Source organism: Nerophis lumbriciformis, linkage group LG19 (genome assembly GCF_033978685.3).
Source record: "Nerophis lumbriciformis linkage group LG19, RoL_Nlum_v2.1, whole genome shotgun sequence".
In the NCBI taxonomy this organism is placed as follows: Eukaryota; Metazoa; Chordata; class Actinopteri; order Syngnathiformes; family Syngnathidae; genus Nerophis; species Nerophis lumbriciformis.
In genome coordinates, this window is record NC_084566.2 from 3,096,625 (window position 1) to 3,117,126 (window position 20,502).

Sequence of the window (20,502 nt, forward strand, 5' to 3'; positions counted from 1 at the left end):
AATCACATGTACAGAAGTATTTACAGCCTTTTCTCAATACTTTGTTGATACACCTTTGACAGCAATTACAGCCTCAAGTCTTTTTGAATATGATGCCACAAGCTTGGCACACCTATCTTTGGGCAGTTTTGCCCATTCCTCTTTGCAGCACCTCTCATGATCCATCAGGTTGGATGGGAGGTGTTGGTTTTCATCCAGGATGTCTCTGTGCATGCTGACCAGCTTGTGGCGTCATTTAAAAGAAGACTTGAGGCTGTAATTTCTGCCAAAGGTACATCAACAAAGTATTGCGCAAAGTCTGTGAATACTTATTTGTATACATATGATTTTTTTTTTGTACATTTTAATTCAAAACATTATTAAAAAAACAACTTTTCACATTGTCATTATGGGGCATTGTCTGTAGAATTTTGAGGACAAACATGAATGTATTCCATTTTGGAATAAAGCTGTAACATAAAAAAATGGGGGATAAGTGAATACTTTCCGGATGCATTGTATTTTATATATATATATATATATATATATATTAGAGATGCGCGGTTTGCGGGCACAACCGCGGAGTCCGCGGATCGGGTGGATGAAATTTAAAAAAAATAGATTTTATCCGCGGGTCGGGTCGGGTCGGGTCGGGCGATTGAAATAAAAAAAAATTAGATTTTAAATAGATTCAGGCGGGTGGCAGTTAAACCAATTCGGAAATATATATACATAGTTAAATGTTGTTACCCACATACGAAAAACGAGCAGGCACCTGCTGCATATGCCACAACAGAAGAAAAAAAAAAAAAGAGATGGACACTTTTACGGAGCGGAGAAGGGACGCCTCGCCGGGGTCCGGGACCGAGGCCCCTTCCCCCGAGAGGGCCCCACCGAGAGCCGTAGCTGAGGCGATCCGCGAGAAGGGCCCGACGCACGTCCAGGGTCACCACCGCGCCCACCGCACCGACACCCCGCCTCGTCCGCCTTCGCCGCGGCCGGCGTCACGCGCAGCAGGTAAGCAGCTTACCTGCCCGCCACCCCCGTGGCCGGGGGCTCGTAACAGGGGTCACTCCGCACGCTCCGCCCGCGCAGCTTACCTGCCCGCCACCCCTGTTGCCGGGGGCGCGTAACAGGGGTCACTCCGCGCGCAGTGCGCTCACGAAAGGGGTGGGGCTCACCCTGGTTGATATAGACAGCAGGACGGTGGCCATGGAAGTCGGAACCCGCTAAGGAGTGTGTAACAACCCACCTGCCGAATCAACTAGCCCTGAAAATGGATGGCGCTGGAGCGTCGGGCCCATACCCAACCGTCGCCGGCAGCGAGACGCGCTTGGAGGTGCGCTCAGCGCGGCTCCCATATGATTGCGCACTGGTGTGCGTCTGGGTCGTGACAGCGTGGCACGCGAATGTCTGTGCTGCATTGGATCAGTCTCCTTTCTTTAACAGGCAAAAGCTTTATAACCTCACTAATGCCTTGCATCGTCTATATTAGATATATAACAACGGGCGGGTGCGGGCGGGTGCGGTTCTGATCAAATGTTACATCGGGTGGATGGCGGATGGTTGACGACTTTCTGATGCGGTTGCGGATGAAATAATTGCATATCCGCGCATCTCTAATATATATATATATATATATATATATATATATATATATATATATATATATATATATATATATATATATATATATATATATATATATATATATATATATATATATATATATATAAATATATACGGACGGCGTGGCGCAGTGGGAGAGTGGCCGTGCGCAACCCGAGGGTCCCTGGTTCAATCCCCACCTAGTACCAACCTCGTCATGTCCGTTGTGTCCTGAGCAAGACACTTCACCCTTGCTCCTGATGGGTGCTGGTTAGCGCCTTGCATGGCAGCTCCCTCCATCAGTGTGTGAATGTGTGTGTGAATGGGTAAATGTGGAAGTAGTGTCAAAGCGCTTTGAGTACCTTGAAGGTAGAAAAGCGCTATACAAGTACAACCCATTTATTTATTATTTATTTATATATAAAATATCAATGGATAATATTCGAGTGCAGCTGTACATTTAAGCCTGGTCATTTCAAAAGGTATCACTAAAGTATTTGCATTCCGATAATATGAAACATATATGGTACTTTTTTATATATATTGTTGTGAAATTACTAACAGCTTTATTGTATGTAAGGTATCACAGGTGTTAAACTCAAGGCCACATCATTTTATATGGCCCGTCGAGGCCTGGAAGTAATATGCGTCAATAAAGTACTTTATGTCATCTTACTAAATGTATTCATTCTGTCCAGTTTGACAGAAAAAGATACATGCATGAAATGTAATATTTAAACCTTCGCCAATAATGTAACAAATGTTGTATTATTAGGGATGTTCCGATGAGGGTTTTATGCTGCCAATTCCGATATCGATCCTCCATGAGTGACATCGATCAATAACAACACCCATCGGAAATTTTTCAGTTGATATATGGTGAGTGCTATTGACAGTTTAACAATATCAACACAACGGTTAAACTACTTCATTTTTTCTCTTTATCTGTGTGTAGCATGTTCAGCGACCAGTGATAATGCTACGTGATAATGATACTCATGATACAAATGCAGTTTATTTGCTGTAATGGAAGTGATTACTGTGAGCTTAGAGGAGCGGCTCCACACATACAGTACTGTAATAATCAGTGGTATTAAATACAAACCCTGTTTCCATATGAGTTGGGAAATTGTGTTAGATGTAAATATAAACGGAATACAATGATTTGCAAATCCTTTTCAACCCATATTCAATTGAATGCACTACAAAGACAACATATTTGATGTTCAAACTCACAAACTTTTTTTTTTTTTTGCAAATAATTAACTTAGAATTTCATGGCTGAGGAGACACATTTTTTAAGCTTCTCAGGTGGAATTCTTTCCCATTCTTGCTTGATGTACAGCTTAAGTTGTTCAACAGCGCGCGGGTCTCCATTGTGGTATTTTAGGCTTCATAATGTGCCACACATTTTCAATGGGAGACAGGTCTGGACTACAGGCAGGCCAGTCTAGTACCCGCACTCTTACTATGAAGCCACGTTGATGTAACACGTGGTTTGGCATTGTCTTGCTGAAATAAGCAGGGGCGTCCATGGTAATGTTGCTTGGATGGCAACATATGTTGCTCCAAAACCTGTATGTACCTTTCAGCATTAATGGCGCCTTCACAGATGTGTAAGTTACCCATGCCTTGGGCACTAATACACCCCCATACCATCACAGATGCTGGCTTTTCAACTTTGCGCCTATAACAATCCGGATGGTTCTTTTCCTCTTTGGTCCGGAGGACACGACGGCCACAGTTTCCAAAAATAATTTGAAATGTGGACTCGTCAGACCACAGAACACTTTTCCACTTTGTATCAGTCCATCTTAGATGAGCTCAGGCCCAGCGAAGGCGACGGCGTTTCTGGGTGTTGTTGATAAACGGTTTTCGCCTTGCATAGAAGAGTTTTAACTTGCACTTACAGATGTAGCGACCAACTGTAGTTACTGACAGTGGGTTTCTGAAGTGTTCCTGAGCCCATGTGGTGATATCCTTTACTCACTGATGTCGCTCGTTGATGCAGTACAGCCTGAGGGATTGAAGGTCACGGGCTTAGCTGCTTACGTGCAGTGATTTCTCCAGTTTCTCTGAACCCTTTGATGATATTACGGACCGTAGATGGTGAAATCCCTAAATTCCTTGCAATAGCTGGTTGAGAAAGGTTTTTCTTAAACTGTTCAACAATTTGCTCACGTATTTGTTGACAAAGTGGTGACCCTCGCCCCATCCTTGTTTGTCAATGACTGAGCATTTCATGGAATCTACTTTTATACCCAATCATGGCACCCACCTGTTCCCAATTTGCCTGTTAACCTGTGGGATGTTCCAAATAAGTGTTTGATGAGCATTCCTCAACTTTATCAGTATTTATTGCCACCTTTCCCAACTTCTTTGTCACGTGTTGCTGGCATCAATTTCTAAAGTTAATGATTATTTGCAAAAAAAAAAATTTTTTTATCAGTTTGAACATCAAATATGTTGTCTTTGTAGCATATTCAACTGAATATGGGTTGAAAATGATTTGCAAATCATTGTATTCCGTTTATATTTACATCTAACACAATTTCTCAACTCATATGGAAACGGGGTTTGTATAAATACACTTTCAGCCAAAAGATCGCAATCACATACTTTTTCACAAAAATCGATCGGCACATCCCTATACTGTATATTATAATACATTAAAAAAAAATTTATTGAAATAAAAACAAATTAACGGCTGGACTCATGATTTAAAAGAGTTATCCATCAAATTGTAGAACACATAATAGATTTTACAGTTTTAAAAAAAGTTAGTTTTAATAGTAAATACACTGTTAAAATAACTACTCAAATTTTTACTGTAAGATGCAGTGGTACCGTTTTTAATTTCCATCGTAAATTTTTATTCTGGCAACTGATCTGGCAGTTTTTTTACCGCAAAATCTACACTTTTTTTTTTTTACAGCGTTTGTTTAGAAAAAAAAAATTATCAGATGTGTAGGCAATTGTGTAACAATATCAAGACGCAAAACCTTATACGTGTATATTCATATACTATTCAAAATGGCCCTCTGAGCCCTCAATGAAAAGGAGTTTGACCCCTGCATCAGGGCGACTGAGCGAACAGACTTTTTTCATTCAGATTGATGAGAGAGACTGCGGAAACTGTCAAAACAAATGACCTCTCTTGCAACAGGAAAAACATTGAATTAAAATTCCTGCATACACTGAATAAAGTGTGATTGCTTCGAGGCAAAATGATGAAAAAAAGTCATCAGGAATGATAAATGCTAAAATGCCATGATAAATTATTTCACAACTATTTTTCATACAAGTATATGACCTATAACCTGGATAATAATGTCAGAAAATACAAAATTAATCATTCACTTTGGTTTCATTTTGTATTCAAACAAGACTTCCACAGGGATATGTTTGCATTCTCTACGGTTCCGTCATTATCTACATGACTTTCATTGGGTTAATCATTTTTCAGGGAGCACAGCCAAGCTTGTGGGGTGTGACGAGAGCTCGCTTGACCTTCTAATACAGCAGACGCAGCCATACCTGCTGGCCTGGTGGAGAGCAAAACAAAAGGCTGCCGGGGTGAAGTGAGTTAATAAATGTCTGTTATTAAATGCCATAGTCTTTCCTTCATTTGAAGCACAAAAGAAAAGGGCGGGAACACAAAATACTAACCAAGTAAAGCTACTTACAACTAAGGTTGTACGGTATATACCGGTACTAGTATAGTATGGCAGTACTAATACATCAAAAACGGTACTATACTCTGTTTGAAAAGTACCGGTTTGCCTTTTTTTCTTTTTTTTTTTTTACAGGCATGACGGCGCGTCGTCACGTCATGACATTGCTGGTTTTATGAGCAGAGTAGCATGTTCGGCAGCGCACACACATGGAGTACTTACAAGCAGACACAGTGTGGAGACAGAAAAGGGAGAACGGACGCATTTTGGTCTAAAAACCAAAGATAAAGGTGAAGTTATAACACTGAAACGGTCTCAAGAAGAGGTGCTTTAAAACATGGCTAGCCAGCTAGCAGCTAACATCCATCCGCAGTCGGCAGTGTTTTAGCTACTTCTAAATCACTAATCAAATAAAGTGAGTTTCTTACAATTACTATTATCACTGCAGGACGAGGAATGGCTAAACATGCTTCACTACACACCGTAGGCGGATACAATAGCTCACTGGCGTCACAATGTAAACAAATACCATGGATGGATCTACACCTGACATCTGTAATGATACCAAGTACAATAGTGTATCTAGTCGATACTACTATGATAACATCGATAGTTTTTATCGACACAAAATCTTTTTTTATTTAAATAAATAAATGATGAATGGGTTGTACTTGTATAGCGCTTTTCTACCTTCAAGATACTCAAAGCGCTTTGACACTACTTCCACATTTACCCATTCACACACACATTCACACACTGATGGAGGGAGCTGCCATGCAAGGCGCTAACCAGCAGCCATCAGGAGCAAGGGTGAAGTGTCTTGCTCAGGACACAACGGACATGACGAGGTTGGTACTAGGTGGGGATTGAACCAGGGACCCTCGGGTTGCGCACGGCCACTCTTCCACTGCGCCACGCCGTCAAGTGTTCATATTATATTTATAAAGTCAGTAAATTTGTCCCTGGACACATTAGGACTTTGAATATGAACAGTGCATGATCCTTTACTACTTAGTATCGGATCAATACCTAAATTTGTGGTATCATCCAAAATGTAAAGTATCAAACAACAGAAGAATAAGTGATTATTATATTTTAACAGAAGTGTAGATAGAACATGTTGAAACAGAAAATAAGCAGATATTAACAGTAAATGAACAAGTAGATTAATAATCAATTACTACAGCTTGTCCTTTATAATGTTGACAAAATAATAGAATGATAAATGACACAATATGGTACTGCATACGTCAGCAGACTAATTAGGAGCCTTTGTTTGTTTACTTACTACTAAAAGACAAGTTGTCTAGTATGTTCACTATTTTATTTAAGGACTAAATTGCAATAATAAGCATATGTTTAATGTACCCTAAGATTTTTTGGTTCAAATAAAGCCAATAATGCCATTTTTTGTGGTTCCCCTTTATTTAGAAAAGTATTAAAGTATCGAAATACATTTTGGTACCGGTACTAAAATATTGGTATCGAGACAACCCTACTTACAACACACTGTTCTTTAAAAAACAGCTGGGCTTGGGACACAAAAAAAAGTGCAAATACATAAATACCAGAGAGAAGTGAAGGAGTCAAATACTGGGCTAATGACGTGTCACAAGCAATTCGTTTTAGCTCAGCGTGGTATTTCATTAGAGCGTGGGTCCTGAGACATATTGTTGAAAAGTGGCCACAACACAGTAGGAGCACGGAGAGAAGCCCTCGTGTAATAAAGGCTTAACCTGTCAGCGCCGATGCCGTCAAGCATATAATCCCGCCTGTGCACTATATCGGAGGGCTGTACATACGTTTTTGAAGTCCTGTCTACTTGCTGCGTGTGTGCTGCACACACACACACACACACACACACACACACACTTATGTTTGTGTGCGCATGAGAGCTGCTGTCTGAGCTACCTACTGACTCCCACCAAGTCACAACAACATTCCACATCATTGCCCCAACCACGGACACACACCACCCAGAGGAAGCCAGGAGAAATAGGAGGGGGGTGGGGGGGAGAAAGAGTCTAAAAAGCTCCTAAAGATCTGCTGATCTGGTCATGACTAACAGACTCACATCCTGATATCATTTGGCTTGTTTTTCAGTTAGGGCAATTAACAAATTGTCCCTGCCAGGCCTGTTTACAATCATATGATACACACACACACACACACACACACACACACACACACAAAAAACAACACTACTTACTTTCTATTCAGTTCGAACTCCGAAAAATACAGCTTGATTTCCTTTTCGCCCGTATCTTTTTCTCAACTTTGTCCCTCTATCGGTAACTCCCCCTTCCACCAGACACATGCAAACACTCACTGAGTCTCTCACACACACACACAGACCAAGTCCCCCCCCCCCCCACACACACACACACAGACACACACTCTCCTCCCGCGACGCGGAATGTTTTGGCAAGATTCTACTGTACTGAAATACTGTGCCTACCATATAAGGTAGCAGCAGCTTCACATGTCGCATATAATTTACATGCAGCAGGGCGGTAGTTTGAACACACACACACACCCAAACCATGCTTCCCTCCTTTCGGCTGACGCAGCACCAGAGGGAAGAGGCACAAGGGAATGGAGAATGTAACCATTCCGCTTCGCCATGAGCCAGCCTCTGCAGGACAACTCCAAACAGCGTTGAGTCAGACATTGGGAATGAAAGCTGAGTGGGCGATGTATCGATTCTCCCCACTGCTTCCTGGATCAACAACGGCCTTTCCATGAATACACACCTTCTTGTAAACGAGCATCAGGAAATGGCTACTGTCTGCTTCCAGGCAAGAGTGTTTCTTACTCTGTCACTGCCAATGGCTATAAAACAAGCTGGAACAAATTAACCCTTGATTCGCAGCACCGGCCCTACAGACAACACTCCCCGTGTTGTCGCCTCGGCTCCAATGCACAAATGCCCACTTTGGAAAGTCGAGACTGCAGCACCCAACGGGAGGAAAGGTCGAGAAAGCGCCGAGGCGAGGGATTACCGAGCGAGCTCTTACCTCTCACATTGCTCTCCGGCGAGTGTGCGTGTGCTTCCTCGTGTCCGCTGACTCTTGTGTTTGTTGGGTGTGTGTGTGTGTGTGTGTGTGTGTTCAGACAGGCTGCGACGGCAGACCCCCAGGCACCGGCTGGACCATTCTCAGGCAGGCAGGCGGAGCACAGCACGGCAGAGCGAGTGGCAGAGGAGAGGCAAGCGGGTGAATCAGCAGCGAATGAGTAGAGGAGCTGTGCCGAGCCCAACACACAGTGAGAGAGGGAGGGCGAGCGAGGGAGGGAGGAGTGTGTATGTATGTGTGTGTGTGTGTGTGTGTGTGTGCACGTTGCAGCGTTGGCCGTGTACGCCAGTGTCTCCCCACCCCTGCCTCTTGACGCGCTCGCTGCGCCCGAGGAGAGAGCTGCAATGACGTTCTTGCCCCTGCCTCCGGGTCGTCCGGGGAGAGCGGCGTGTGTTTGTGGGGGTGGAGGCAGCTGTGGAAGGGGACGGAGATTAGGCAAGCAGACCCCACAGTCCCGTCACCGTCCTCCCATTCCTTGCTGCAGGCTGGTCACACACCCCTCTTCAGAACAACACCAGGAAGGGTTATGTCAGATGCCCTCACCTCGCCAGCCAGGCGGAGGAAGTCAATGGGGAGGAGGGAGGAAGACTTGAGAAAACAGTTCAAAGATAAGGGCGGTGACAGAAGTAGGCAGCATGGAAGCACATTGAATGAAATATGAGATGCACAGGGAGGAAAGGATATGGAAAACTTGAACATAATAAAAAGCATTCCGAGGTTTAACGTATCACCAAGAGAAACAATGAGTACGAGAGCAGCATTCACGGGGTTCAGGCAAGGTCGCAGGGACAAATGACGCACGCGGTCACGTCCTTCCCAGTGCCCCGACCCTCCATCCAAAAATTCAGGAAGCTCGAAGAACGTGGAAGCGAGATATGACTGTTATGATCTTACACCACAAGGGGGCGACAATGGTGCCACAGCAGTCATGCGGTCACATGCTTTCCAATGCACCAAACCCATCCATCCATTCATTTTTCGACCGTTTGTGCCTTACAGGGTCCTGGGGGGCACTCGGACGAAGGGCAGGGTACACCCTGGAGATATAATTTTCCACCAAAAAGGGGCGATACTGGTGCCACGACAGTTATGCCCTCGCGTCCTACCCAATGCACGACCAAATTTAAAAATTTTAGGAAGCTCGGTGCATGTGGAAGGAAGTTATGTTATCAATATCTATGCAAATTACAACCTCACTCAACCAGATTTCATTGCAAATAGTGTCCAAACGTCTTAAATGTGTGTCAAACACGACACACATTTCATTTATTTCAAATATGAATTGTAATATTTACAAAATATCTTATGAAAATGATTGAATTAAATTTCAAGAAGTTGCTTATACGTAAATGATACACCCACACCAATAAATAAATAAATGATAAATGGGTTATACTTGTATAGCGCTTTTCTACCTTAAAGGTACTCAAAGCGCTTTGACAGTATTTCCACATTCACCCATTCACACACACATTCACACACTGATGGCGGGAGCTGCCATGCAAGGCGCTAACCAGCACCCATCAGGAGCAAGGGTGAAGTGTCTTGCCCAAGGACACAACGGACTTGACTAGGATGGTAGATAATAAGAACATGAACTCCTCGGTAGAGGCAATCTCTTTGTAACTGCTCTGCTTTGGCATCAAACTCTTACACCCAGTCTGAATTAAATCAAGCTGGTCTACACTCAAGCTCTTGAACATTCAAATAAACATTGGCCTTCTATCACTTGAGAGAAACACTGTGAAAAGAAACGCAAACCATAGCAGTTTAGTTTTAGTTCAGCAACAACAAAAGGTTGATTGAACCTCATGTAAAAGTGTACATACCTTCAAGACCCTCAGATAATTGGATTTAAGGTAGCGGTAATATCTTAAGCTGTTAGAAATTGTGGCCTGGGCATCTGAATGAATCCTAAACTGTTCAATATTGTGAGAGGCTGAATGGCTAAGCGTGAGGCCATTTCTCGGGAACCTCGGAAAAGGTGATTTGCGACTAAGCTACGTGGGGGCATTTGGAGGAATTGAATTGGCAACTGGGCACAGTGTAAAATCTGGAGTCAGAATTGAGGTGGTTTACGGTCAGGCCATCCGTGGTGTGCACAGGTCAAAGGACCATTCTCAAAAGTTCCATGTCAAACTGTGTCAAAAGTAGAACCCAGCAGGCACAACAACTTGTTGAATTTGGGCCTGACGTTGAGCAACTCAAACATAACGTTCTGATGTTGATTTGACCATTGAATTTTGGTCATTTTCCAAAGGATACTCAACAACACAAATACAACTTTGAAACAACATGCTTTTTGATGACGTTTATTCAATGTTACGTTGTGACGTTTATTTGACCATTGAATTTTGGTCATTTCCCAACCAACAACGTGGATCCAACGTTAGACGTCAACGTTGTCCCAATTTACAAACACAACTAGTTTGCAACGTTGTTTCAAAGTCAGTTTTAAAAAGACATATATGTCGGCATGGCGTAGTGGGTAGAGAAACCGTGTCAGAAACCTGAGGGTTGCAGGTTCCGCTCCCCGCATCTTACCATCCAAAAAAAAAAAATCGCTGCCGTTGTGTCCTTGGGCGGGACACTTTACCCTTTGCCCCCGGTGCCACTCACACCGGTGAATTGAATGATGAATGATAGGTGGTGGTCGGAGGGGCCGTTGGCGCAAATTGCAGCCACGCTTCCGTCAGTCTACCCCAGGGCAGCTGTGGCTATGAAAGTAGCTTACCACCACCAGGTGTGAATGAATGATGGGTTCTACATGGAAAGCGACTTTGGGTACTTAGAAAAGCGCTATATAAATCCCAGGTATTATTATTATAATCAACGTTGTATCAATTTCTTGTGCCTGCTGGGAATGTTAACCATGTCCCGCGGGACAGGCGAGCCCTTTCCAACTAATCGTGGAGCTACTTGACACGCATGGAGGCTTGGAATAAAGCACTTTCTTGAGACATGAGCCTGCTTCTGTAAGTACTGAAATTGCCCGTAACTACAATTGAGTATGTTATCTGGCTGCTAGACGAGGGGTCAAACTTGTTGTCAAAAGTGGGATGAAAATAATTATGTAAAAATCTGGCCAGAAATGGTACTGCAATCACGGTCCAAATTCTGGAGTCCCCTACCCCTCTCCCTGACTGAGGTTGCCAGATACGCAGCCGAATCCAGCTGGATGGACTGGGCTACTCCAAGGAGCTTCAAACTTCCACTGCCTCTTACTAGGGGTTGAGGTGCTGGGACCGTAACAGCTAAATTGACAAGTGTTTTACACAGAATTAGGCCATTTTCAGGAAGAAGTACGTCATGCCTGCGTACAATATCACAACAAATGGCAATCATATGGTTATTGTCAGTACTATCAGAAAACAAAGACTAAAACCAACTACAACCAAGGCTAGCAATGGTTATACTGGTGAAAATAAGTAGAGCATGCTTGGCAGCCTATAATGTACACCCAAAACTGAAGAGGAGACATTTTACCAAGGTATGCCTATAGGCTACTGTTACAAATGTTTCAGACTGACATAACTTGGTACATGTAGTCCACAATATGAAAACCCCAATGAGAAATTATTTTAATCATGTTCGTTGGCTGTCTCCATATGTTTCACATTGTCATGATGACAGCCGTGCTAATGTTGGAACCCATTTCCTCAGCGTGTCAGCATATTGAGAACGGAATAGGCACTGACACTACCCACATCATGGGTTTTATTTCTCCAAAATATATTTTTACCCTGTCAGTTCGAATACAAATCGACATACAGGCTAACGGGTATATATTTCCCCTGTTAGCCTGTATGTCCATGTGTCATTGACCGGGCTTGCATGCTAAGCATTGGTTGCAGGAACATACTAGCTTTGTTAGACAAGATCATAGACCGTTTTGGACAATATAGTTTACATACCAAATGTCCATTTCCATTTATTACAAGTAATAAGAAAATGTCAATGCCTGGCTTACCTACCAGGAGGAAATGAGCAAGTTTGGCGTCAGATGAAAAAATATTATCCGCCTTCAATGGTCTCCATCTTTCAAAGGCATCCCCGATACAAATCTTAATTTTGTTCCTGGCTTTGTCATGATTAAGTTGAGAATGGTAACTTTTAGATGTACTAAGGTCTGACATGTTTAGTAACTTTCCCAGTGGCAGCAGCCAGACGAAGAGGGTGGTGCGTAACTGGCAACCTGAATGTGACACTCATGGATTTTCTAATTGGTCAAATGGTAGAGGGTGGGACATTGAAATGAAAACAATAACAATATTTCGGGGATGTAAATCTAATTTTGAAACAAGCATATCCCGGCTGAGCTACAGTTATAAAGTTATTGGAAAAGAACATGATTTATTAATGCCTTTTGACATATCAGGGCCATTTAATGATGACTTGACATGAAATTATTACATAGTTATAGTTAATGCCGGTATATTTTAGAAAGTGGTATATATTCGAGACAATACCGCCATACCGGTATTTTTGATGTGCCTTTTTACGGCCGCTTGCTCTTTCTGCGCCTGACAGGCGAAGCACAGGGCATCCTCTTTGCCTCATCCCCGCCCCTTGTGTGTTTACGGAAGCTTCTCTGATGACACTAAATATATTTTTTTAAATATAACTTCTCGACTCCCGAGTGATGCAATGCTTTGGACAGCAACTGCATTTGGCATCTGGTGAGTGACGACATCATCATCATACATACATTTTCCTGGTAGCAACTTTACCACTAATCTCATCTTGTTGTTCACTTCTGTTACCCGATTTATCACAGAAGCTAACGCATACTTGCCAACCTTGAGACCTCCGATTCCGGGAGGTGGGGCGGGGGCGTGGTTGGGGGCGTGGTTAAGAGGGGAGGAGTATATTTACAGCTAGAACTCACCAAGTCAAGTATTTCATATATATATATATATATATATATATATATACATATATACATACATACATACATACATACATATATATATATATATATATATATATATATAAGAAATACTTGACTTTCAGTGAATTCTAGCTATATATATATATATATATATATATATATATATATGTATATATATATATATATATATATATATATATATATATATATATATATATATATATATATAAATAAGAGAAATACTTGAATTTCAGTGTTCATTTACTTACACATATACACACACATAACACTCAACTACTCATTGTTGAGTTAAGGGTTGAATTGTCCATTCTTGTTCTATTCTCTGTCACTATTTTTCTAACCATGCTGAACACCCTCTCTGTTGATGCATTCTGCTTCGTCTCCTTGTTGTGTGCACAGTTGTGCACTGCACTCTCTAAAAGCTGTAGATGTTATTGTCATATATGCATGCACTGTAGATGGCAGTATTGTCCTGTTTAAGAGTGTCACAACATGCTGTTTACGGCAGACGAACTGCTTTACGGTAGACGAAAACGTGACTGTTGTTGTGTGTTGTTGCCGTGCTGGGAGGACGTTAATGAAACTGCCTAACAATAAACCCACATAAGAAACCAAGAACTCGCCCTCGATCATCCTACAGTTATAACGTGATTGGGCAGGCACGCTGTTTATATTGTGGGAAAGCGGACGTGAAAACAGGCTGTCGACATGTCACTCAGGTCCGCCTGAATTACGGGAGATTTTCGGGAGAAAATTTGTCCCAGGAGGTTTTCGGGAGAGGCGCTGAATTTCGGGAGTCTCCCGGAAAATCCGGGAGGGTTGGCAAGAATGAGCTAACGATAGCTCTTCTCGACGCTTGCTCAGTGTGTCAAATGTTTAGCTACAACTCGGTTCAAAAGTGCCTCAAAAATTGCTTAGACATAGTAACAGCTAACTAATTACTTTATAAAAATAAACAACAGGTTTGGGTTACCATTACAACAAAAATAATCTGATTACTCTCAACACTGGTTATCTAGCCGTAAAACACATAAGCAACTTTAAGCATTTAGCACATTTTTTTAAGATACCAGTATATACCGTATACCAAGCTTGGACAATTATTTTGACTCGGGAGCGGGGGGCAAATTTAGAGAAAAAAATGTGTCTGGGGTAGGTAAATCTATTTTTAGAAACACTAATACAAAACCTCACAATAATGTCTGATTGAAGCTAAAAACGTTATTGACAGACCGCCTTAAAAAACAGAATGGAATTTTTTATTTTTTTACTAAATGAGACACCCAGAATGTACATGAAAATAAATAATGTGTGATTTACAATTTTAACTATGAACCATAAAACACTGAATATTGACAACATATGAACGTCACACCCACTCTCCAGCCACATATTTTACAAACAAGTGAAACGCAACAAAAATGCAACAAACACAGCAAAATATGAACGTGAAGGGTAAAAAAAACCCACCTACAATCTGATATATCTTATACATCACTAAGCTTTAGAACTTTATTTTAAAAATCTCCTTCTGCGTCTGTCCCTGACGCCCGCATTTCAGGCTGGCAGCTCTGGAAACACTCTGTGGAAACGCTCCTCACCCACACTGCTCGGTGCCTCGTCTGAGCTGCTGTGACTTAGATTACCATAGTAACTAATTAGATTACCATAGTACCTAATTAAATTACCATATTAACTAGTATATCATGCAAAAGCGCAGATTCCAACCATTGAAATACTTTGCATAGTTCAAGACTATTAGAAAACATTATTGCACATCATAATGGCAGCTACAGTTTCCATCTTAAAGGTCTAAAAATAATTGTTGGGAATGTCCGGCGTGCTAGATTGAAAAGCTTAACGGGCCGCATGTGGCCCCCGGGCCTTAATTTGCCCAGATCTGCCGTATATCGGTATCGAACTAAAAAGACAGCGGCATCAGTTTATGTCCATATCGCCCAGCCCTACTGTGAGGTCTTAGTGTAGTCAAAAGATGGTTGAAGAGGTGCGTTCACCCCAGTTTTCTCAGAGCATTCAATCGTTCGCAACCTATTTGGTTTGTCTTAGAAGACGTGTCACCTTGTATCCAAGGAGGCTTCATCAGTTCATGCTCATAGACTTCGATTGGTCAGATCTAGTCAGACTAGATCTTTAGTCTTAGACTTAAAATGGTCAGATCTAGTCAGTGACCTGGATGAATGAGAACCTCCATAGACGTGTTCACTACAGTTGACTAAGTCCTGGTCATTGGACGGATCTTTACTTGGGTTCTCATAACAACTCTGTAAGTAAATTGTGTCAAATGTGGAATTCTTAATTCTGAAGCCATCCATTAAGGGCCCATTTGAAAGGATCCTCAGAGCTCTGTGAAGAGTCATGTTTTCCATGTGTTTCTTAGTGAGTATGAATACACAAAAAGTACAGAACCATGTAGGGCTGCACGATTATGGCCAATAATTACAATCACGATTATTGATCACTGTTATTCATATGTTAGGTAAAACATAGTGTTTCCCACCGGTCTGCAATCTACTTGCGGCATGGGGTCCCGGATAGTAGGGTGAACCTAAAGTTATCCATATAAATGATACATTTCAGCTTTCTTTCCTTACCCTAAACTCCGGGCTATAAGCCGCTACTTTTTTCCAATGCTTTGTACCTTGCGGCTTAAAAAATGGTGCGGCTAATTTATGGATTATCTACGCTGACAGCCATAATGCAAATGTTAAAAAAAAAACAAGCAAATACACTGAAAAGGTAAGTTATTGTGTGTGCTATAGAGCCATCTTTTGGACGAGTTCACTCACGGCAGGTGCGGCATTGTTCTTCTGTTTAGACTGGCTTTCTAGCAGTTCATAGCGTTACTGCTCGTATGGATTCTTCATTCATCACTTCAAGCAACATTTGTAAGTTTGACAATACAACTAAAACTGTTTATACTTACTAAACCCTCCCATTAACGATGTCTGTGGGAGTGTTTTGATGCATATTTATATTATTATTATTAATTATTATTATTATTATTATTATTATTATATTACCTTACACTAGCTTTCTTTTTGTACTGTTTCAGTTTCACAAATGAAGTGAAGTGAAGTGAATTACATTTTATATAGCGCTTTTTCTCAAGTGACTCAAAGCGCTTTACATTGTGAAACCCAATATCTATGTTACATTTAAACCAGTGTGGGTGGCACTGGGAGCAGGTGGGTAAAGTGTATTGCCCAAGGACACAACGGCAGTGACTAGGAGGGCTGAAGCGGGGATCGAACCTGCAACCCTCAAGTTGCTGGCACGGCCGCTCCACCAACCGAGCTATACCGCCCCTGTTTCACTACATTCACCAAGACGTCACCATGAAGTTACTGAATCTGTTAATCTGATTGGAGAGCTAGTTTACGCAGCTAGTGGGTCTTTGTTGATGACTTCTGTTTTGTTTGATCAGACATTTTACTGCCGTGTTACAGGCACCGTTTGGAAACAATTAAAAGGTATGTTAAAAAAAAAACTGTAAATAACTCATTTCGCAAGGTACCGTATTTTCCGCACTATAAGGCGCACCTAAAAACCACAAATTTTCTCAAAAGCTGACAGTGCGCCTTATAACCCGGTGCGCTTTATATATGGATTAATATTAAGATTCATTTTCATAAAGTTTCGGTCTCGCAACTACGGTAAACAGCCGCCATCTTTTTTCCCCGTAGAAGAGGAAGTGCTTCTTCTTCTACGCAAGCAACCGCCAAGGTAAGCACCCGCCCCCATAGAACAGGAAGCGCTTCTTCTTCTACTGTAAGCAACCACCCGCCCGCGTAGAAGAAGAAGAAGCGCGCGGATATTACCGTACGTTTCATTTCCTTTGTGTGTTTACATCTGTAAAGACCACAAAATGGCTCCTACTAAGCGACAGGGATCCGGTTCATGAAAAGACGCAATCTCTCCATCCGCACACGGATTACTATTTCACAGCAACTGCCTAAAGACTTTCAAGAAAAGCTGGCTACTTTCCGTGCATATTGTAAAAACAAGATAGCTGAAAAAAAGATCCGGCCAGAGAACATTATCAACATGGACGAGGTTCCACTGACTTTTGATATTCCTGTGAACCGCACTGTGGATACAACGGGAGCACGTACGGTGAATATTCGCACCACAGGGAATGAGAAGTCATCCTTCACTGTGGTTCTAGCTTGCCATGCTAATGGCCAGAAACTTCCACCCATGGTGATATTCAAAAGGAAGACCTTGCCAAAAGAGACCTTTCCAGCCGGCGTCATCATAAAAGCTAACTCGAAGGGATGGATGAAGAAAAGATGAGCGAGTGGTTAAGGTAAGTTTACGCGAAGAGGCCGGGTGGCTTTTTTCACGCAGCTCCGTCCATGTTGATATACGACTCCGTGCGCGCCCACATCACGCTGGTTTTTAATATATTATAAAAGTTTGACTGACCTATCTGACTGTTTTTTTGACATTCCTTTAGCGCAGTTAGATGCGGCTTATAACACGGGGCGTCTTATAGGTGGACAAAGTTTTGAAATATGCCATTCATTGAAGGCGCGGCTTATAACCCAGGGCGCCTTATGGTGCGGAAAATACGGTATACTGTATACTGTATGTGGCTTATAGTCTGGTGCAACTAATATATGGAGAAATATTTTTGTCCCTAAAATTTAGAGGCTGCAGCTTATATACCGGTGCGCTCCATAGTCCAGAAAATACGGTACATGGTGCCTTTAGCTGTGTTTATCAATTTTTTAATGATTGGACACCCCTGCTTGACCCAATCATACATTTGATAGGTTGTAGTGTGAAACATGTATAATAAATGACAAAATACAGCGTTATTCAGTGTTACGATTGTACTCAAGTTTGAGTCCTTCAATGTGCAATTACATTTCTCCAAGCTTTTGATTCATACGCATTAGCAGATGCAGGGTGTGCATGAGTTCCAATAGGGAGCACGTCTCGTCGATGTTGGCACTCTACGTAAAAGTGTCTCCAGGCTCTATTTAGCGTGAAGACTAGTGGTTAGTCCTGCTAGTGGGACTCCAGGGAGATGAGCAAAATAGCATGTTGTGCAGCAGCAACCCTGGAAAAGTTTGTTAATGGCGGTCGACAATGTGGTGAGCGTGGTCATAGAGCTCTGCACCCATACCAATGGCCTACGGCGTGGGCGGTACGACGTGGCCTGCTTTTGAAATGTTAATATCGCAGACGATCACCCTAATTTAATCATGGCAGCCAAAATTGTGATTAAAATTGTATCACAAATGGTACTGCAGACCCAAGGATGTATTTTTAATTTTTTTGCAAGAAATATTCCCCCTTGTAATGGATGCATCTTCCCCTTTTTAATGGATGCATCTTATTGGCAAAATGCAGGCGGTATAATTTATGAACTATGTTGTGGATCCTCATTTGTGTCATTGTTTTGTCGTACCTTTTTGTACCGCTGAGTGCCATTAAAACTCTTGCAGGTGTATGAGTGTATTTCATAAACACCCAAAAAGGTTTTAACGTGGATTGCCATACCGTAGCTATGTGCAGGAGTTTCCCAGGCTACACAACTTAAACACAGATATAGTGATAAGTCATGTCTAATTCACAATTTACATTGCAAAAGCACTACCGCCTTGTCCAATCAAAAGTGTGAGCCAAGTTTGCAGACGCCATGTGGCTTGCTCATTTAGCTATGTAAATGTTTTGTTCCTGGAGGCAATCTGCTTTAAAGTACAGTAATAGAAATTTTTTTGTTTCCTTTTATTCCAGTAATATATGTTAAACCCCCAGTTTACACAGATGAGGTTAAGATCTCACACAATTCAAAGAACTTGTCTAAGCGCTATATATATGGATTTTCCATGTTTCCCAACACCTTACAGCATTAGTAAAGTATCTTTAGACACATATATCCACACTTAAAATGTCAATAAGGAAAGTTGGAAGTACATTTGAACAAACCAATAAATATGATATATATAATAATATATATACACACACACACACACACACACACACACACACACACATACATACATACATACATACATACATACATACATACATACATACATATATATATATATACAGACATATGTATGTATCAGTGACGTGCGGTCACTAGAGGCAGGTGAGGCAGGGCCTCACCTGCCATCATGGAAAGAAAAAAATTTAAAAAGAAAAAAAAATAATTAAATTGTTATATGTATCCAGTGATTATACTATAAAGTTATTTTCCATTTAACTTCACCAGTTTTAGATTATTTTTATTCAAAATCGCTGAATTTTCACATTTGCCGTTCAAATACTGAGAAGAGACGGTGCGGTGAACAGCAGCCAGTCGAGGCACGTCACTCAGTGCCTCAACATGGACGGACTCGGCTAACTGCTGGTCTGCTGTGCAGTGAGACTGTATTGCTATATGAACTATATTATACATTTCCATAGTTTAGTTAGCTGAGGTATATAATGTACAGTGTATTTTGTCAACAACTGTATGTGTGTAAAGTATTTCTTGTGCTGAGCGATCATAAAACTGCTGCGAAGATGCACTGGCTGAGGCACGCGTAACCACGCCTCCTGGTGCTTAAGGCACCAGCTTCGCCGCAGACTGCACCCACCGACGAGAGCGCCACACCAAAACCCTCCACGTGCAAGACCGAATCCACCCAAAAAAAGTCACTTAACAAGAAGCCAAAAAGTGCAAAAACAACATTGCTCGCGCCGGAGGAGCCGTGAACAACTGCAAGGACACTACATTAGGTACACCTGCAGACTGCAGCACGGATTTCATATTTCATTCATTCACAACTCCTCCAACACGAACACCACTGTTCCCGCACTTATAAGTAAAGGTAAGACCATAATAACGTTTCTTTTATTAAATGTGCTTTTTTGTGTGCTACAGTTTGTATGTGTAAAGTTAAAGTTAAGTTAAAGCAGGGGCGTCACTAGCTTTTAAGGACAAGGGGGGCTTTGCCCCCAGGAGATGCACAGGATGCGAGCGAATGTTACGCACGAGCACAAAACTTCACAAACGGCTAACAAAGACTTAGAAATTATTCATTGTTATTATTATTATTTTTTTTAAATGCACGGGATGAAATGAAATGCTCCCCATATGCCCCCATATATTTTCTTTTTCTTTTTATGTATTTATTCATTTTACATTTTATATTAAATGTCTTGGTTTTTCCTCCCTCTGAAAATCCTATTAAATGTTTAACAAGCCATCCTATAATAATAAAACAGCTATTAA

General features: G+C 41.8%; 1 protein-coding gene across 15 annotated transcripts in view; it reads right to left on the reverse strand.

Annotated features, from left to right (window-relative positions):
- mbnl1 (muscleblind-like splicing regulator 1) overlaps nucleotides 1-20,502 on the reverse strand; it is a 179,124-nt gene that overhangs the window by 142,670 nt on the left and 15,952 nt on the right. For 2 of the 15 annotated variants that reach the window (XM_061979690.2, XM_061979683.2), the window contains exon 1: nucleotides 8,279-9,091. The exons of 3 other annotated variants lie outside the window; for them this stretch is intronic. The gene's annotated coding sequence lies outside the window, so the exon portion shown is untranslated. Of the gene's footprint in view, nucleotides 1-7,470; nucleotides 7,588-8,278; nucleotides 9,094-20,502 lie in introns of those variants that run through there. 10 more of the 15 variants (XM_061979691.2, XM_061979694.2, XM_061979692.2 and 7 more) reach the window with 10 other exon arrangements.